Source organism: Neopsephotus bourkii, unplaced genomic scaffold (genome assembly GCF_033783945.1).
Source record: "Neopsephotus bourkii isolate Nb327-2 ecotype Australia unplaced genomic scaffold, CSIRO-AGI_Nbou_v1 NB_570, whole genome shotgun sequence".
Classification (NCBI taxonomy): Eukaryota; Metazoa; Chordata; class Aves; order Psittaciformes; family Psittacidae; genus Neopsephotus; species Neopsephotus bourkii.
In genome coordinates this window covers 110,953-123,947 of record NW_026901071.1, presented here as the reverse complement: position 1 = coordinate 123,947, position 12,995 = coordinate 110,953, and the positions used below count along the sequence as shown (strand labels likewise).

General features: G+C 53.9%; 1 protein-coding gene across 3 annotated transcripts in view; it reads left to right on the top strand.

The window, feature by feature from the left end:
* The first annotated feature begins 1,385 nt into the window (after positions 1 to 1,385).
* Positions 1,386 to 12,995, top strand: part of LOC133211151 (zinc finger homeobox protein 3-like) — a 122,433-nt gene continuing 110,823 nt past the window's right edge. For all 3 annotated transcript variants that reach the window (XM_061351314.1, XM_061351313.1, XM_061351315.1), the window contains exon 1: positions 1,386 to 1,534. The gene's annotated coding sequence lies outside the window, so the exon portion shown is untranslated. The remainder of the gene's footprint in view (positions 1,535 to 12,995) is intronic.

Here is a 12,995-nt window from a genome sequence, read left to right as displayed (position 1 = left end):
TGAAGAGAGGTTCTTTACTGGTCCTCCTAAAATTCAAATCCCACATTCCCAACGATCATCTACATTTTTTCGCTAGGGCTGGAATGGGGAGGGAAAAGCTGCTGGAAATAAAAATTTTAAATAATAATCTCAGATGGACCCGAGCAGAAAGTGAAAAATGTTACCGCAAGGCTACAGAAATGTTTATTTAATCAAACCATAAGTTCTGTTTGGACTGGAGGAATGTTGCATCCTTTCCTAAAAAAAGAAAAAAAAGGGGAAAAAAAGGGGGGGGGGGGGGAGAAGAAAAGAGAAAGCAAGAAAGAAAAAAGGCAGAGGCACAGCCGCCTCCTGGAGTTCCCCATTGTCCGGGGCTATAGAGAGCCCCGGAATGGCATTAAACTCACAAAAGGCACATTGTGCGGGGGACAAAAAAAGCCCCTTCTTCTACAATAACTTTTAGCTTCTTATTTTTAGAAAATGACAAAGCTGTTGCCAGCGATGGCTGGTGAAACCTGTAGCCCGGCTCCCAGCGAGGCCGGGTGCGGCCGCATCGATCCGCTGTCCCACTTCGGAGCGGCGGCCGCAAAGTTTGAGCGGGCGCTGGCCAGACGCCGCGGGGATGGGCGCTGCGGGGCCGCTCCGCCAAGCTCCGCGCCCGCGGCGCACCCTGCTCAGGGGACCGGGGCGGCGCGGACACAAAGTTGCGCTTCGCTGCCGGCGCAACTTTCCCGGCTCCTCCCGGGCAAACTTCGGCGGCGAGGGTCGGCCCGGCCCGGCTCGGCTCCGCCCGGGGTACGGGGGGCAGGTGGCCCAGCGGAGCGCCCCGCTGCCGCGGAGCGGTGCGGAGAAGAGCGGAGCCGCCCGGTGGCCCGCGCACCCCCTCCCCGACGCAGCGCTGCGCGGCTGGGCGCGGAGCTGCCCCCCCACCCCCCCGCCGCGGGCTGGGGGCCGGCCGCTTGCCCCAAGTTTCGGTGCGGCGGCGCCGCCGCCGCGCTCCCCCCGCCCGCTCCTGCTCGCTCGCTCCCTCCCCCGCCGCCTGGGCTGAATCTTATTGATCCAGAAGGTGGCTAATTAGCCCTTCCCGTCGTGCCTGGGTAATGAGGCACATGCGCACTGCACTAATCAGCCATTTTTTGCAGGAAACTAATTAGCAGAATAAAGATCCAAAGAGTTTTTTTTTCTTCCCAATCATCAGATCTGAGTCCGGGCGCTTCCTGCTCCGGCGACCGCCAGCCCCGCCGCCCGCTCCGCGCCGCTCCGCCCCGACCCGACCCGACCGCCGCCGCCGCTGCTGCTGCTGCCGCCGCCCGCGGCCCCCTCTCTCCGGGGGGCTGCAAACTCCCCGACAACGATGCTGCTGCTGGGCAGCGGCGGCGGCGGCGGCGGCTCCCGCTCGGCTCCGGCTGCTGCCCACGGCTCCTGCTGCTACTGCCCCGGGCCCCTCCGCGGAGTGCGCTCCTGCCGCCGCAGCCGCCGCAGCCTGCATGGGATCTGTAGCCCCCGCGCCGCCGCCCGGGATTAAAAGCGCCGCCGCCGCCGGAGCAGCGACCGCGTAAGTGGCAACTTTTCTGCCCTGTCCCCCGCTCGGGCTCCTCCTGCTCGGGGCGCCCGGGCTGCTTTGCATGGGGCTGGTCCGGCCCCCCCTCCCGCCCGCTCCCACCCACCGCCCCGGATCCCCCAGCAAACTTTGTGCCGCTCGCCGTCCCGGAGCCCCGCCGTCGCCGCCGGGAACGCGCAGGTGCCGGCGCCGCGGGGGCCGTTGCGCGTATGCGGAGCCCCCGCCCCGCCCGCCGGGCCATGGCCGCGGGGCGCGGAGAGGCTCGGCGCTGCGCCGCTTTGTGCGCGGCGGGGCGCGGGCGGCGGGGTTCCGGCGCCCCCCGGGACCCCATGGGGAGAGAGAGGCCGTTCGGGCGGACCCCGCGGCCGCGCAGCGCCGGGGACGCGCTGGAAAACAAAGGGGCGAAGAAGTGCCCGAAACTGCCCCGGCGCCGGCGGCCCGGCCCGGCCCTCCACCCGCCTCCGCCCGGCCGGGCGCCGAGCCCGAGCGGCCCCGGAGCGGCCTGGCGAGCCCGAGTAATTCCGATTTTTGTTTTCCGCGGGCAGGCTCGGTTTTGGGAAGAATGCGGCTAGGGGGATGGGGAGGTGAAGCAGCGAACGCGCTGTAGGCCGATCCCCCTTCTCAGTTTCAGTTTTTAATTACTTAATGCCGAATCGCACGGCGCTTATCTAAATATTTGCAAATGCTCTTTCCTATTGATTCCTCTGAATAAACTGCTCCTCGCCCGCGGAGGGAGGGCGGCTCCTGAGCCAGCCCTCCCGAGCGGAGCCGGGGTGCGCGGAGCCGCGGCCGCTGCCGCTGCCGTGGGGCTCTGTGTGCACGCGTGTGGCACGCACCCGCGGGCTTCACTGCGATATTTATCATTTAGGTTGCGTTTGTTTTGGTTTTGTTGTTTTCTTTATTATTTATTAGCATTATTTTAAATTTAAATTGTTAAACTTTCCTTTACCCCCCCTTCTTTTTTTTTTTTTTTTTTTTTTTAAATTAGAAATATTTCTTCTGCTCCGGGAAAGGGCTGCTTCTCTTTCAAGCTGGGCTTGAAGCTGCTCGTGGGTTTGTCCTGTACTTTGTGAGGATACAGAATACAGCTGCATCCCTTCTCGGCCCTCTGTCTTTCTCCACTTCTCGCTCCTGTTTAATATGGAGCAATTTTCTGGAGGCTCGGTGACTCCCTCCTTAGGGTCACATTGAGTTCGAATCCCACTGAAGGTGCAGGGATCCTGCGAAGGGGGAAATAAGAGAATAGTGAGGACGAGGTCAAGTTGTCTGCTCAGAGGCCAAAACTCCCACAGCTGCCTTTAAAAATACATATATAATATTTGGCTTTCCTCACTGTATTACAAATCGCAGCCTCCCCTTTCAGGTATTTTCTTTACAGCTTAAAGACCTCTCTTCCTTTGCCTCCCCCACAGCTCCCTCCTGCCCTCCCCGTTAGGGCAGAAAAGGTGGGGGGAAGGAAGGAAAATAAAAGGAAAAGAAATGGGGGGGGGGGGAAGGGGAAAAAATAAAACCCATTGAGTTTAGGCAAATAAGGTTTGGTCTCCGTATCCTATTACAAAGCACTTTGAATATGCAAGACATCACACAAGACCAGTTATTCCAGTTACGACAAACTTAAAAAAGAGAAAAAAAAAGAGAGGCATGTTTAGATTGTAATTTGTTAGAGCAAGAATTGTATTTAAAACTCTGTCATTTAATTTTTTTTCCAGCTTTGCATTGTATCCGGCCTTTTTCTGATGTCTAGGGCTGGGTTTGGTTTTTTTTTTCATTATTATTATTATTATTAAAATCTTTCCGTTGAGTTTAGGAAGACTGCTGCAAGCAACACATTTTCTGTATTTTTGTTCCTGTATCTTGGAGGAGAGTTGGCAGGGATTCTGTGGTTTGCAGTTACACAATATGTTATCATGTTTTTAATCACTAAATCATTGCAGTGGTTATAGATTTACAGTCTTAGGGTATTACTGTGAGCGGCAGCACAGACTGTATGTACAGAACATACGAGAGCATGCAGATAACATGTTCATGAACTTTGCTTTTAAACCGCTTCCCGGACGAACTCTCGTGGAGAGGAGAGCGAAGCTTTTGGCATCACCTCTCCATGCACTTGAGGAAAGTTTGCACGAGGTTCCCGGCCAGGCAGGAGCTCCGATGGGTGCTGCGTGCACCCCATCCCACAGTGCTGGCGGTAAGCGGCGGGGCAGGGGTGCAAGGGTCTGCCGGGGACCTGGGGGGAGCAGGCACCCTGCCGACCGCCCGCTGCGCCCGCTTCCCCTTCAGTATGTAACAGAGCCCTCGGCAGCATTAAAAATTCAGCATTACAAGCTGATTGTAATGCTCCCTCATTAGGGAGCACTGTCTGGTCCGGCATTAAGCACAAGACAGAGCGTGGCTTTTCGGCTGCGGCACCGGCTGAGGCTTGGGGAGCAGCTGAGTGGAGAGTAGTCATGGAGCAGGGTCCTTTCGCTCCGATAGCCCCCTGTAGGGCTACACTGGGCTCCCCGCTGCCGTGCAGCACCAGGCCCAGGGCTTTTGCTTGCCCTCCCGGCTGAGGGCTGCTCCTGTGCAGGCTTCCTAAGCTGCCCTCCTGCCCGGATCCTGCTCCGCAGGCCGACTTTGGTCAGAAACAAAAGCAAAGACAAGACATATTAAAGGGTTGAGGAACCCTGTGTCTAGACACAGAGGTTGCTTTGCTGTATTTGTTTTGTTTTTTTTTCCTATTCTTTCCTTTTCATTCATGGTCATTTTGGGAACAGTGGCCAGCAGAAAGCCTGCTGCAGCCCTTCTTCCGTGCACCAGTGGTGCGGCTCACAGCAGCGCTGGCCTTCAGCTGTGGGAACGCGATGCCCTCCCTCCTATCTTGCTGCTGCCTTTTGTTCCCGCAGGACCGAGCCAAGGTGCTGCTCGGTGGCGGAGGCGGTGTGGGGCCTGGCACCTTCACCTGGCCTTTTCGTGGCTGCTGTCAAACCACGGCCGGCAGCGGCTGCTTTGACAAAGGCAAAGGCGTGTGTCCCTCTTTCATCCCTCTGTTCTGACCCCCGCCCTGGTCCTGATGGTGTTGTGCCAGAGGCCAAGAGCAGGACTGAGGAGCAGATTTACTTTGGGCCTGGCTAGCAGTTGAACAGCTTCGGCGGAGGTTGCTAAATCCCAACTCATGTACATATGGCTGGTTGTGGTAGCATGCCTGTTAACACTCCCGCTTCATAAAATACTAACACTGGTGATGATAATAATAATAAAAATGTTGAATGGAGAAGCTGAAAAATGACTGGTGGGCTTTTACATCAACCTTATTCACACACTGTTCCGCTGGGCTCGGACTCCCTTGCCCGAGCGTTTTCTCTGCTGGTGTTGGACTTGCTCATCTGCGGTGGGAGAGTTTTCAGCAACCATCTTCTCGTAGGTGCTAGTGCTGCTTGCTGGTGGTGCTGGAGCGAGAGGTGTGCTTGTGCTGGGGAGATGGTGTGGTTCAGGAGGAATGGGCTGGGAGGAGGCCAAGTGTTTCACAACTCTGTTTCCCTTTGCTAGAACGTGGCCGAGGTTCGACCTTTGCATGGCTTCAGAGCCGAGTCTGGCCAGCGGGAGAGGTGAGACGTAGACAATTCCCCATTCTGGCCATGTGTGGGACCCAGTCGCTGCTTATGGGGCTGTTGGCCGTGACTGACTGCCGGGTTTTGGCCTGGGAGATCCCTTCGGCCTGAAGCAGGGTGACCAGGGGGCTGCCCTCCTGCATTGCCTCTGTTTTCTTACGGTGGGGCATCAGCCCACACCCTCTGGGAGCTCCTGGGGGAGGCCAGCAAGGGCAGACCAGAGGGAGGAACCTCTCCCCTGTGGAGCGTGGCTGCCCTGCCTTCCTCAGTCCTGCCCTTGACAGCCGACATTCGGGCTGAGTGTGTCCAGCACATAGCAGCGCCGCGGCTGCTGAGGGCTGCTGTGGCAGGAGAGTGGGAATCAAAACATCTGTGCGCAGGCCTGGGCGCCGCAGCCTCTAATGGTTTTGACGGAGCTGTTGTGGTCTGTTGTCTGGAAAATCTGCATTCTGCGCCGTGCCCGAGGGGGGCCGCGGCACCGCAGACCGTGGCGGTACCTAAATATAACTGCCTCGCGCCATGAGGTGAGGTGAGGGCAGGAGGGAGCAGGGCTGCCCATCCCGCCTCCTGCTTTGTTTCTCATCTGTGATTCATGCATTTGTGTTTGCTCCCGAGGTTGGGGTTGTTTGTAGGCAGGGACTGGGGAAATAGAGAAATAACCAGCTAGTTTGTAGAAAACCCAACAGTCTAACAGGGTGGGTAAGTAGGGCTTCCCTTGCAGCTGGTGACCAGGAGACAGTGGCTCTCGATGCCGTGTTCGGGATCCCACTGGACCTGGAAGCCTCTGCGTGCTCCTGCTCTGCAGCCACCGGTGTGGCAGTGGGCCACGCCACCCAACTTGTGTTGATGATTCTCCTTCCCCTGGTAGATGCTGCGGTCCTCACTCAGGTCCTGCCGTGCTAGTGAGGAGGAAGTGCTTTCCAGTGCTTCCTCTTCGGCTCAGCTGGACAGACGTGTCCATCTGTCAGTGCGGGAGATGGGTGATCTCCATGGCTGCAGCGTGGTGGCATCCGTGTGTGGTGTGCGCTGTGTGTGTTTCCAGAGGCGGACTGTAAATACAGTTGAAGTTCATCCCCATCCAAAGTTAATTCTTGGTTGGAGTTGTCAGAAGGGAGACGTGTGCTGGTGGCTGTGGAGTCACCGCTGTGAGTGGCTCCCAGCACATCCCATGAGGGGCCTGGAGCCTGGCTGTGTGGGGTGGACGGGCGGTGGGACAGTCTAGGCTTGAGGTGCCCCCCCGTGGGTAGGCTGCAGCCACCCTGCTTTGTCCTTGAGTTTGCTGCTGAGAGAAAAAAAACTTGGCTGTTTATTGTAATTTCATTATGTCACAAGTGCCAAACATGGCTCTTGCTAATAAAGGCAGAGCAGCAATGTGGGTTTTTCCTGTCCACAGAAAGCAAACATTTCTCAATGTTTTGCACTGCGTAGTGGACCTTGCTGGGGAGCAGGAGGGTGCCGGCCCTGTAGTGCCCAGGCTTACAGGTCTTAAATCTGATGAAGGCTGAGCCACGCTGGTTCCCTTGCTCAGCAGTGATGCTGGAGCATATGATGTGCACGGCAAGTCTCGTGAAAAGGTTTTCGCCATCCTCCCCCAACCCCAGTATCTGGGAAAGTGGAATCTGCAGGGTCTGTGACACGTTAGCTCTTAGTAGATGTTTGTTTTGATGACCCAAGGGTGCCTGCTGGGCAGTTGGTCCCTTCTTGAGCAGGATGGGAGCAGACATGCTCTGGGAGCTGCTCCCGACCTCTTTGGTCTCTGGAAGTTGCTCCTGACCTCTTCGGTCTCTGGCAGCAAAGCACCCTGCATACCACCTCCTACATCCCACTTCACATGTGTCTCATACGTGCGGCTGCACTTCCCTGGCCAGTGGTAGCTTAGTTCCAAAATGGCTGGTTGGCTTGATGTAGTAGCAGGAGTTTTAACCCTCCTTTTGCCATGCTGCCACTGACTGTCTTGTGCAAACAGAATGATGCTCCCTGCAGAATTCAGAGCACATACGTAAATGTTGATAGTAACATCACGATGATGTGCCTGAGAGGTTGGGTTGTTGGGTTTTCTGAGCGTCTGTGACGTCTGGTGACAGGCTTGGAAGTTTTTGGTCTATTCCTTCTCTTCGCAGAGGAGCGAAGTAAAGAAGGGGGTGGCAAAAGGGGTGCAGAGGCACAGTCAGCTGAGCTGTTGTCAGATGTACCTTGTTTGGGCTGACAGCTGCCATCAGGTGCATGTTGTTTGGGATGATGCAGAATTTGGGGGTTCTTCAAGGCATTTTTGGCGAGATACCATGTAACACTAACAGGCCTGGAGATTAGTTCAGAAGACTTAGCAGGGGGAGTGTGTGAAGCACAGAGCTACTTGGTATCTTGAGCATATGTTTGACAGTTGTAGGATCTGCTAACTAAAGCTGTTCTGCAGCATGAAGATGTTGAAGATGTTCTGGATTCAGGCTGCGCACTCCAGCTTGTGCATTTCGCCCGTGCCTCTTGTGTTGCACAAGCTGGTGCGCAGACCCTTGGACACATCTGGAAGCGGAGCAGAAAGGCTGCCCCTGAGGTGTTGGAGTGCAGCAAGTTCCTGCAGTACAGCTGCAGAAATGATACCACGAGGCTGTAGCTCCCTTGGTTTGCTGTGTTTGACGGCATTGGCAGTCCATGCGCAGCAGTAGGAGCTGGGCTTAGATGAGCTTCAGCAGTGTGTGGTGGCCGCTGAGGCTTCAGCAGTACCACTGGGCAGCATTGCCAGGGTGGGCTATGCGGTGTGTGCCCTGGCTGGGCTGAGGTTGTGTTGCTCTGCAGGCAGAGGAGCAAGTGCAGCCAGGCTGGTGGCCATGCTGGGGTGGAGGAGTGGAGCGTGGCCGGCCACCGCATCCCCGCTGTCCTTGTGTGGCTCCCACCGCAGCACCCTGACTGCGCCAGACAGAACTGTAGATGTCAGGCTTTGCACAGAAAGGAAAGCGAGAAGGGAGGGAGAGGGAGAGAGAAGTGCGGCAGCGGGGCTCTGAGCTTCAAATTAACCTCCTGCTTTGTTGGTGTCTCGGGCGAGGTGCCCCGGTCTCCCAGCAAAAGGGGCTCGGAGCTGGCCTGGTTCACACGCTGCTGAGCCGGCAGCTCTGGCCCTGGGGCTAGCAGCGGCACTTCCCTATCCAGTGCTGCTGGGGACGAGAGGACTGCAGGTTCCCAGGGCAGTGCTGGGCCTAGCCGCTGGAAGTGAAGCACCCACTGGGACTATGCATACCCCAGGGTGCTGCAGTCAGCGCTTTGATCTCCAGCTTTGAGGAGTGGGAGCTCTGGCCTTCCCTCTGGGGAGGGAGGGTGGGTGGGTGGGTCTGCAGCACCCAGATGTTTGCTCCTCGAAATCTCCTTCAGATATCAGAGCCTAAATTTCTCCTCTTTAATTTTCTCCTGTTAATTTTGTCCCTTTTAGTCTTATGTACTTCTTTCACCAGTTCCTTTCTTCTTGCTGTTTTTCATCTTCCACAGAGACAGTTAAAAGCAGCTTAACACTGTGAGCTTGTTTGGAAGTGAAAAGATCTGTTTTAGCTCTGACGCTGACTTTGGGCAAGCCACCAAAGTTTGCCTCAGCTGGAGTATGGAATGGTATAATACATAGTTCACATGCAGAGACTGTAAGTGGGGGTTAATTATGAAAAATCATAATGTTTTAAATTCCCAGAGCATTGTTACATCCTCAAATCTTGGTCTGTGTTACTTTCCAAATCCCCCACCTCTAATAGCTCACAAGATGTTTCACTCTCTACCCGCTGCTTTCTGGCACACAAATACCTTTCCACCCGGCGCTGCAGTGCAGCCATGGTTGCGCTAGAGTCCTTAAAAAAGGATATCCTCTCCTCTCTTCATGTCAGAGGGGAAGTAATTCATGCTGTTGGCCTGCCTTATTTCCTAGTGCTTTGCACATGCTGGGGAATTTTGTTCTGGCATCTTGGAGAAGAGTGAGGCAGCAGGGTGATGCATTTGTAGTAATGTGGCAGGTCTGAACTGGGCTGAGCATCCCGCGGTACTTGTGTGTCACCCAGGTGACTGTGCTCCCACATGGCACTGCAGGGCCCTGTTCGTCAACTCGTCACTGCAATTACCTGGTCTCAGGCCTTGTTCATTGGGATCATTGACCATCCTGCTTCAGTTGACCTTTATTAGGGTGACGGAGGAGGGGAAGGGTGAATCTTGTCTCTGCCAGGTCTTTCACTGAGTTGATGTGTGTGGTGCCAGCCGTTATGCTGGAGTGGGGATGGGAAAAGGGATACCTGCCGTGCTGAGGCCAGTCAGGGAGCTGAGGGGTTGTTGCCCAGAGCAGCTTGGTACCTCCCTGAGGGTTGGCTGTGCTGGAGACCAGTGCTCTGGTGCTGGAAGAGTGGGCTGGTTGGTCTTTGTTCTGTAACATCTTCTCATCCTTCTTGGTTTTGCTGCTTTCTGGAGCACAGCGCTCTGGTGTGGAGGAGACCTGGGCGTGTCAGGCATGGTTCATGATTTTAGAGAGTCCAGGCCAACACAGAGTTACTTATGATGTGTGTACATTGTGAACGCCGTCCTGTTCCTCAGGATGAGCTCCTGTGGACATTGTGTTGGCTCTGCAGCACAGCTGGAGGGAGAGGCAGCAGGAGGAGTGTGCCAGCCTTTGGGCTGCGTTACAGACCATGGAGTGGGAATGGATGGTGCAAGAGAAGTGTCTGCTGTCTCATGACAGGAGGAGGACAGGTAGGATGAGCTCTGTGGCTATAGTGCATGGCTGGAAGAGGGGAGAGGAGGTGGTGCACCAGGAATTGCTGCCAGCCTGTGCCCCTTGCTTATGTTGGAGTGGGATGTGTGCTGTGTGCTGAAGTGGGATGCCCGGCCCCTGGTCAGTATCTTGTGCCCCTTGTTACTTGGCCAATAGCAGCATCTATCAGAATGAGCTGCTGCAGATTTTTTTCCTTTGTTGCCTTATTTTATCCAGCCTCTCCACCATTTCCCCTTTATTCTGATCAGCGTGGTAGTGCTGGAGGTTTGCATAAGATCCTGGATATCCCCAGGTGGTGTGTCCCATGTGAGAAGCTCCCTTCATGGCAGGCTTGCCGTGGTTTCACTGCAGATGTTTGAGCATCTGAGCCAACCTCTGGAAGCTGAGGGGATGGCTCAGAGCATGCAGAGGAGGACAAAGGCTGACCCCTGTTCTGTGCAGTGCTGGCTGGGCTCAGCCTCATAGTAGGGGTAGCACAACTGACTGGTCTTCATTGAAACCTCCCAGCTGTGCCCAGGTCTCTACACCTCGTTGCCAAAAACCTGCTGCAAGATCTTCCTGCTGTTGGAAGCGTCCAACCAAGCAGACCTCCATTGATGGTTCTCTGAGTAGTATTACTCTGTGACTCTGAAGGGAAAGGTGCTCTTTCCTTGGAGCTGATTTCCTTTCACAGACTGCTGGGCTTTGAAACTGGTTACTGCAGTCGCTGAATGTCAGGACTCTGCTTTTCTTCCTTCAGCCATCTTTTTCTCAACCCCTTCTTTCCTCTGGGTGTGAAGCCTGTGAAGTAGCAATAATTAGCGAGATTCTTTGCTTTTGATGAGATTCTGCAAGAAGCACTGGCCATCCTCTTGAGATTATGGGTTACTGGTGTCCCCGTCACTGGTTTTCAGTGTGATATTGTTGTCTGCTGAGCTCTGTTCTCTGTCAAAACCATGGCTGGGCCTCTCCTAGTATGCCAGGGCAGGGACAGTGCAATGGCAGTTTGCTGAGCTGCTGAGGCCAAACGAGAAATACCCCACTGTAGTTTATTACAGAAAGCAAAGAGCATGAGCAAACTAGCTCCCTGCTCACTGCCTGCCTCTGCCCATGCAGGAGAAGCTGGTGCCTTGTGGAGCTTTGCCAAGGATTCAGACCTTCAGAGGTTTAGATGCCACCTAAACAGAAACGAACTGGCCAGCAGGATGTTTGGGAGCAAAGATTTTGTCTGCTGCTGAATTCATGCTGTGCCTTCTTCAGCTGGGGCTGGTGAGGGTGGTGGGAGCAAGGAGGGAGGTTGCTGATACACCCCTGCTGGAGGCTCCAGGGTCAGATGTGGTGATCAGATCCCCCCATTGACGTATGCTGCTGACTGCAGGAGAGCCTGGGTGGAACATGGCAGGCAGTACTGAGGGTGCCCAGTGAGTCTTCTGCATGTTGAAAATGAATAAAAGCCATAGCCTTCCATTTAAACATAGCGTGCCAAGAGGAAAAGATGGTATTTTTGTCACAATCTTCCCCATTCAGTCTTATTGGAGGCCTTGCTGGATTATGGAGCAGGAATGGATACTTTCTCCACTTGTGTTTTAATTTACCTTCATTAAAGCTTCCACTCTCTTCGTTACTGTGTCTGGATGTTGAATGGTTCAGCCCCTTTAGATGGTACGAAGTGATGCTCGTGCCTATGCCGAGCCTGGACAGCTGTTGGGAGAGCAGAGGAAGAGGGTCTGGAGTCAGTCCTCTGATAGCAAAACAGGCGAGGGACAGGCACGATTTGGGAAGAAGCAACCTTCTTCCTGCTTCAGCTCCCTAGGTCGCTGCTGGAGCATGTGACATATCCAGCAAGAGGATCCCAAAGCAGCTGTAGCTGCAAAGATGATGTCTGAAACTGCTTTTGGGGGCTGCACCTACCTCCTGACAACTAGAAATAAAAGAGGACTGAGAGTCTTATGGTACAGATCATTTACAAAAGGAGAAGAGAGTGATAAAATAAGGTTCCTTTTGGTAGAAACAGCAACTTTGGGTACTGTAGCAGAGAGGATAATAGTGTTTGTTCTTCAGTGGTTTCACTGTGTGTGGGGTGTAAGTGGGGTTTGGTGGTGGTTTTTTTTTTTAAGGTTCCTTCTTCCGTGTAAGAACCCCTTGCACAGCAGAGGAAGAGAAACACTTAACAAAAATAGAGCATGTGTTTTCCTAAAATGAGATTGCTGTGGCATGTTTAGGACTTGAAACAGTGTGACTTTGAAGTTGACTTCATTTCACGCTGGTGATAGCCTTTTAACTGTCTTAAGTAAACAGTGCAATTCAGCTCTGAGAATTGTCTTGTAAAAAGCTGTGATTGGTTTCTAATTCTGACTGTTTCAAAGCTTTTCATAACAAATACCCTCTGCTTACCAGCAACCCTTCCTGCTTGGAAAAGTTTGCATTGATTTATTATTATTTTTTCAAAGGATTTACTTACACATTAGAATGCCCTGTGGACATTATTTTCGGTTCAGGAATGCTTTATTTATGTTTGGCGTAATTGAATTGGAAACAGTTACAAGCTGTACCAAATCTAGTAGATTTTGAACCAAAACAATGCCCACAAGCAGGTTTATGCCCTGGTGAAGAAATCATGCTGTGTTCACATGCTGGCCATTGAACTTCTGTGGTTTGCTTATGGATACGGACTCTGGCAAATGAATCCCGAGGGCTCAGTGGTGGTATGCAAGGGTAAGATGAGGCAGGACCAAGAGCAGTGTCGCAGAGGCCAAAGTCTTGCATGGATTTGAAGCAGATACTGCTGCTGAGGGCAGTCTTGCCTTGGATGCTTTTTCTTTTTGCTGGCACAGAGCTTTGGTACAGTGGGATGGGGAAGTAGTTTAGGGAAGAGACAGGGGGTAGAAACACTGCCAAGGAGGGGGGGGGACACAAAGCTTCCTCAAAATTTTCTATTAATTGTTTTATTGTTATCTTCCATTTAATTTGAACTAATTGTGTGCTAAGGTATGTTGCTGCAGAAAATACTGTGCTGAAGTAGAGAGGGGGAGCGCAGAGGCAGGGATGAGTGCCCTTCCCAAAGAAGCAATGGCAGGACTGCCTGTTTGCTGCTGTGCTAGCTTAGAGGGTGTTGAATTAGGCCTGAGTGCGTGTTTGGTGTGGGATTGCTGCA